Raw genomic sequence first — 7,500 nt, forward strand, 5'->3', positions numbered from 1 at the left:
GCCAGTGGAGGGATATGAGCAGCGGGGGGATATGAACAGCGGAGGGATATGAACAGCGGAGGGATATGAACAGCGGAGGGATATGAACAGCGGAGGGATATGAACAGCGGAGGGATATGAACAGCGGAGGGATATGAACAGCGGAGGGATACGAACAGCAGAGGGATATGAACAGCGGAGGGACATGAACAGTGGAGGGATGTGAACAGTGGAGGGATATGAACAGCGGAGGGATATGAACAGCGGAGGGATATGAACAGCGGAGGGACATGAACAGCGGAGGGACATGAACAGCGGAGGGACATGAACAGCGGAGGGATATGAACAGCGGAGGGATATGAACAGTGGAGGGATATGAACAGTGGAGGGACATGAACAGTGGAGGGACATGAACAGCGGAGGGATATGAACAGTGGAGGGACATGAACAGTGGAGGGACATGAACAGCGGAGGGACATGAACAGCGGAGGGATATGAACAGCGGAGGGATATGAACAGTGGAGGGACATGAACAGTGGAGGGATATGAACAGTGGAGGGACATGAACAGCGGAGGGATATGAACAGTGGAGGGATATGATCAGCGGAGGGATATGAACAGCGGAGGGATATGATCAGCGGAGGGATATGAACAGCGGAGGGATATGAACAGCGGAGTGACATGTGCTGCTTTGGGTTGGCTGAAGACCAGACGTGCCACCACCTTGTGGATCCTCTGCAGAGGAGGCAGAGTGCAGCATGCTGGGAGACCTGCCAGTAAGGAGCTGCGGTACTACATGAGCCTGCACCAGGAGCTGTGCTGTGTGCTCCGACAGGCAGGGTCTCCTGCTCCTGATGCTGTACAGGACAAACCGTCATGGCCGAGCACTCGAGGCCACGTGAACCTGACAGGTGAGTTGGTCATCAGTCATGACACCCGGGTTTCGGCAGACTCTACGGGCAGAAAGCAGCTAGCTTGCTCTTCGCGTCGCCTCACGCAGAGGGACACACTTCACTGCTGATGTCGTGCAGCAACTGTGGCAGCTACTCGGCCAAAAGACCACTGGCTCTAACTTGGCTAATGTTGGCCATGTTTATCAGGTTGGAGCCACTCAGAGGGCAGAGGCTGTTCTGGCGGACCCCCAACACCCTCTCCCTGCAGAGCTTTGACTCCTGCCATCAGGGGAGAGGCACACTTTCCCTCCCATTCCGTCCATCATCCGAGCCGCGTATCCTGCTCTCAGGGATGCTGGAGCCTATCCCAGCAGTCATTGGGGCAGCAGGCGGGGAGACACCCTGGACAGGCCGCCACACACACACACACACACACACACACACACACACACACACACACACACACATTCATTCCTAGGGACAATTTAGTACGGCCGACTCACCTGACCTACATGTCTTTGGACTGTGGGAGGAAACCGGAGCCCCCGGAGGAAACTCCAGCAGACATGGGGAGAACATGCAAACTCCACACAGAGGACGACCCGGGACGACCCCCAAGATTGGACTACCCCGGGGCTCGAACCCAGAACCTTCTTGCTGCGAGGCGACCGCGCTAACCACTGCACCACCGTGCCGTACACTTTACCTAGGAGGCCAAATCAGACCCATGTCTGAGGTCATTGGTTCCCTCGCCTGTTGGGTTTTCAGTAAGCTGTAGGCCAAGGTGCTACTTTGCATGCACACACACACACACACACACACACACACACACACACACACACGCACGCACGCGCGTCTTTATCTCTGTATCTGCTAGCGCTAGCTAATAATAGCCGGCAAACACAGCTGCTGAAACACAAACACACACCAGGGTGTGAGTTGTACTTCTGTGCATGGGGTTCAGTGTCTGACCTCAGGTCAAACCCAGTCAACCAGTATACTAGCTAACACTGCCACCACTGGTAACTGGTTTAAACAGAGGACCAGCCGGTCTCTCCTGTGATACAACCATTTCAGTCGAACCTGACCATCACACAGACCACGGCGCCGTACTGGTCTGACAGCTGGACCCACTCTGACATTCAAACGGAGAACATTTAATTATTCAGAAATAAGTAAGAGTGCACCCACAGCAGAAGACTGTGGTTGTACTGGTCAGCTCCCAGTAACCCAGAGCAGAAGACTGCGGTTGTGCTGGTCAGCTCCCAGTAACCCAGAGCAGAAGACTGCGGTTGTGCTGGTCAGCTCCCAGTAACCCACAGCAGAAGACTGCGGTTGTGCTGGTCAGCTCCCAGTAACCCAGAGCAGAAGACTGCGGTTGTGCTGGTCAGCCCCTAGTAACCCACAGCAGAAGACTGTGGTCGTGCTGGTCAGCTCCCAGTAACCCACAGCAGAAGACTGTGGTCGTGCTGGTCAGCTCCCAGTAACCCACAGCAGAAGACTGTGGTCGTGCTGGTCAGCCCCTAGTAACCCACAGCAGAAGACTGTGGTCGTGCTGGTCAGCTCCCAGTAACCCACAGCAGAAGACTGTGGTCGTGCTGGTCAGCTCCCAGTAACCCACAGCAGAAGACTGTGGTCGTGCTGGTCAGCTCCCAGTAACCCACAGCAGAAGACTGTGGTCGTGCTGGTCAGCTCCCAGTAACCCACAGCAGAAGACTGTGGTCGTGCTGGTCAGCCCCCAGTAACCCACAGCAGAAGACTGTGGTCGTGCTGGTCAGCTCCCAGTAACCCACAGCAGAAGACTGTGGTAGTACTGGTCAGCCCCCAGTAACCCACAGCAGAAGACTGTGGTTGTACTGGTCAGCCCCCAGTAACCCACAGCAGAAGACTGTGGTCGTGCTGGTCAGCTCCCAGTAACCCACAGCAGAAGACTGTGGTCGTACCGGTCAGCCCCCAGTAACCCACAGCAGAAGACTGTGGTCGTACCGGTCAGCCCCCAGTAACCCACAGCAGAAGACTGTGGTCGTACCGGTCAGCTCCCAGTAACCCACAGCAGAAGACTGTGGTCGTACCGGTCAGCTCCCAGTAACCCACAGCAGAAGACTGTGGTCGTACCGGTCAGCTCCCAGTAACCCACAGCAGAAGACTGTGGTTGTGCTGGTCAGCTCCCAGTAACCAACAGCAGAAGACTGTGGTTGTGCTGGTCAGCCCCTAGTAACCCACAGCAGAAGACTGTGGTCGTACCGGTCAGCTCCCAGTAACCCACAGCAGAAGACTGTGGTTGTGCCGGTCAGCTCCCAGTAACCAACAGCAGAAGACTGTGGTTGTACCGGTCAGCTCCCAGTAACCAACAGCAGAAGACTGTGGTTGTGCTGGTCAGCTCCCAGTAACCCACAGCAGAAGACTGTGGTTGTGCTGGTCAGCCCCTAGTAACCCACAGCAGAAGACTGTGGTTGTACTGGTCAGCCCCTAGTAACCAACAGCAGAAGACTGTGGTTGTACTGGTCAGCCCCCAGTAACCCACAGCAGAAGACTGTGGTTGTACTGGTCAGCTCCCAGTAACCCACAGCAGAAGACTGTGGTTGTACTGGTCAGCCCCTAGTAACCCACAGCAGAAGACTGTGGTTGTACTGGTCAGCCCCCAGTAACCCACAGCAGAAGACTGTGGTTGTACTGGTCAGCCCCTAGTAACCCACAGCAGAAGACTGTGGTTGTACTGGTCAGCTCCCAGTAACCCACAGCAGAAGACTGTGGTTGGACTGGTCAGCTCTGCTCAGACTCCCACTGTCTCTGTCCCCTACACACAAACACATGGCGTCTCTCCGTCACATGTCTCACACTGAAGACATTCCAGAGGAAAACACCACCATTCAGCAGCCAGCCTGTGAGAACATAAGCTCATGAGCACCGTTTGGGGACAAACCGCATGTTGCAGAGCCAGAAGAGCAGAATTCCTGCAGAATCAAATGAGTGACGGAGGAGCAGAGAGACGTGTGACAGCTGACTCACCGTCAAAACACAGCCTGAGCCGTAGGTGTGCCTGCCCCTGTTGTTAAAGGATCATTCCACTCTTTTACAGCCTGGGTCTTATTTCCACCCTGCATATCGGTTATGGAGGTATTTCACTCCCCGGCTTCAGCCAGCACATTCTGGACACAGAAACCAAAGTGAAGGTGGAAAGTGATGACACGAGATGTCCGGTGTGATCCATGGTGGAGGACGCTGCTGATCTACTTCCTGGTTCACCCTGCAGGAAGCAGCAGCCATACTTACCGTGGGTCGGAGTAACCTCCATAAACCAGCACAATAGACTCTGTGCATGACTGCAGTCCACTTAATGGACCACGTCCTCCTGGGGAATGTGTGAGACACGGCCTGGGTTCGGACCAGAACAACTGCTCATTCTGCAGTGAACACGGTGACACAACACAACACGTGTTTTATGAAGGTCACTTTGCTGCTGCCTTCCGGGGAGATCTGCATCACTCGTTGTTTCCTAGTTTTGACAATTTCTCTGAACTAAAACAAAGGAAAGGAAAGAGGGGACGTGATCTTTGGTACGCTTGTGAAAGATGGCACATGTGGTTTGGCCGTTAACACAGTTTTCCTTCTTGGAAAGGTCTTTTTACACAAGACCAGATCCCTGAACACGCAGCCAGACGTCCTCGGAGCTCACACAGGGACGTGCGCCGTGATGTCGCATCACGGAGGTTAACGCAGAAGAAGAAGAACGCTGGGGAACTCTCTGACTCGACAGCAGAACCCGAACTTGCAGAGAACCCCTAGGACGCCCCTCCCTTTCATTTATGTATTTCATTTTCTTTACTCTTGTTTCCCCCTCGTTCTGTTGTGTCACGTGTTTGTTGTATGTACAATTTAAACGTGTCAGTAAAAAAGGGACAAAAGAACTGTGTAGCAGTCCACTGACTTCCGGTTTCTACGGCGGCGGCCATACCAGTTTCCTGTTTGTTGGCGTGTGTTGACAACGGCGTATTTTTCGCGATGCCTGCAGGATTCACCATGGATAAATGTCCACCACATGCACACAACTGTCCACACACTTCCACCTGCACCTGCCGGCACACGGGGGAAGAGTTTCAAGCTGTGCACATCAGGTTACGTCCACAATTCCGTCCGTCCGTCCGTCCATCCACTCGGCCTCATGACTGAGGGCGTAACTTGATGTGCACAACTTGAAGCTCTCCCCCCGTGTGCCGGTAGGTGCAGGTGGAAGGGTGTGGACAGTTGTGTGCATGTGGTGGACATTTATCCATGGTGAATCCTGCAGGCCGTTGTCAGCCGCACACGCCAACAAACAGGAAACTGGCATGAGCGCTGCAGTCGAAACCGGAAGTTAATGGACTACAGGGATGCACAGAGCCGATAGAGAAGTCATAGATAATGACGGCGACACTAGGGGGCGCTGTTTTTTTTTTTTAAAGACTCCTGTTCAGGTGTCCCTTAAGGCACCGCTGTAGAGCTGAGTCCAGCCATGGTCCATGTCCCACATGTACTGAGTGAAGCCGGGGAGTAAAATGACATCATAGCTGATACGAATGAGGGGAAATAACACCCAGGCTGTAAAACAATAAGGGAATGATCCTTTAAAAGCTGCTGACTTTCCCCGACATCACATATTACCTCTATCTGCAGCACCACTGCTACCTATTGATACACCTCTAGCTAGCTAGCTAGCTAGCTGGTATGGGCAGTCGGGTTTGCAGCAAATATTTATTATTTCTTGTTGCTTCCTCACATCTTCCCTTTTTCATGGAGACCAACATGTGCTCATCCTGAGACGCCGCACGGCCCCTGGCAGAGTCACCTGCTGTGAGGGACACATCACTGAGCAGGTATTAGTATTTAAATGTGTTTTAATACTTCAGTTTCTGAAAGGACGAACCTCACTGAGCAGGTATTAGTATTTAAACGTGTTTTAATACTTCAGTTTCTGACAGGACGAACCTCACTGAGCAGGTATTAGTATTTAAATGTGTTTTAATACTTCAGTTTCTGACCGGATGAACCTCACTGAGCCGGTATTAGTATTTAAATGTGTTTTAATACTTCAGTTTCTGACCGGATGAACCTCACTGAGCCGGTGTGAGTATTTAAACGTGTTTTAATACTTCAGTTTCTGACAGGACGAACCTCACTGAGCAGGTATTAGTATTTACACGTGTTTTAATACTTCAGTTTCTGACAGGACGAACCTCACTGAGCAGGTTTTAGTATTTACACGTGTTTTAATACTTCAGTTTCTGACCGGATGAACCTCACTGAGCCGGTGTGAGTGTTTAAACGTGTTTTAATACTTCAGTTTCTGACAGGACGAACCTCACTGAGCAGGTATTAGTATTTAAACGTGTTTTAATACTTCAGTTTCTGACCGGATGAACCTCACTGAGCAGGTATTAGTATTTAAACGTGTTTTAATACTTCAGTTTCTGACAGGACGAACCTCACTGAGCAGGTATTAGTATTTAAACGTTGTTACTGTGTATATGTAGTAATATGTATAGTGTACTGTCTATATGTAGTAATATTTGTGTACTGTCTATGTGGAGTAATATATATGTGTACTGTCTATATCTAGTAATATTTATGTGTACTGTCTATATGTAGTAATATATATGTGTACTGTCTATATGTAGTAATATTTATGTGTACTGTCTATATGTAGTGATATGTATAGTGTGCTGTCTATATCTCGTGATATATATGTGTACTGTCTATATGTAGTGATATTTATGTGTACTGTCTATATGTAGTGATATGTATAGTGTGCTGTCTATATGTAGTAATATATATGTGTACTGTCTATATGTAGTGATATGTATAGTGTGCTGTCTATATGTAGTGATATGTGTCGTGTACTGTCTATATGTAGTGATATGTATAGTGTGCTGTCTATATGTAGTGATATGTATAGTGTGCTGTCTATATGTAGTAATATATATGTGTACTGTCTATATGTATTGATATGTATAGTGTGCTGTCTATATGTAGTGATATGTATAGTGTACTGTCTATATGTAGTGATATGTATAGTGTACTGTCTATATGTAGTGATATGTATAGTGTACTGTCTATATGTAGTGATATGTGTCGTGTACTGTCTATATGTAGTGATATGTGTCGTGTACTGTCTATATGTAGTGATATGTACAGTGTACTGTCTATATGTAGTGATATGTACAGTGTGCTGTCTATATGTAGTGATATGTATAGTGTACTGTCTATATGTAGTGATATGTATAGTGTGCTGTCTATATGTAGTGATATGTATAGTGTACTGTCTATATGTAGTGATATGTATAGTGTACTGTCTATATGTAGTGATATGTATAGTGTACTGTCTATATGTAGTGATATGTGTCGTGTACTGTCTATATGTAGTGATATGTGTCGTGTACTGTCTATATGTAGTGATATGTACAGTGTACTGTCTATATGTAGTGATATGTACAGTGTGCTGTCTATATGTAGTGATATGTATAGTGTACTGTCTATATGTAGTGATATGTATAGTGTGCTGTCTATATGTAGTGATATGTATAGTGTACTGTCTATATGTAGTGATATGTATAGTGTGCATATGTACATTCTTCCCTAACCCTAAAATAGA

General features: G+C 49.0%; 1 protein-coding gene across 1 annotated transcript in view; it reads right to left on the reverse strand.

The window, feature by feature from the left end:
- Nucleotides 1-7,500, reverse strand: part of LOC130130636 (tetratricopeptide repeat protein 39B) — a 36,735-nt gene that overhangs the window by 27,632 nt on the left and 1,603 nt on the right. The gene's annotated exons all lie outside the window — the stretch shown is intronic.

The sequence above is a fragment of the Lampris incognitus genome, chromosome 20 (assembly GCF_029633865.1).
Source record: "Lampris incognitus isolate fLamInc1 chromosome 20, fLamInc1.hap2, whole genome shotgun sequence".
Taxonomy (NCBI): domain Eukaryota; kingdom Metazoa; phylum Chordata; class Actinopteri; order Lampriformes; family Lampridae; genus Lampris; species Lampris incognitus.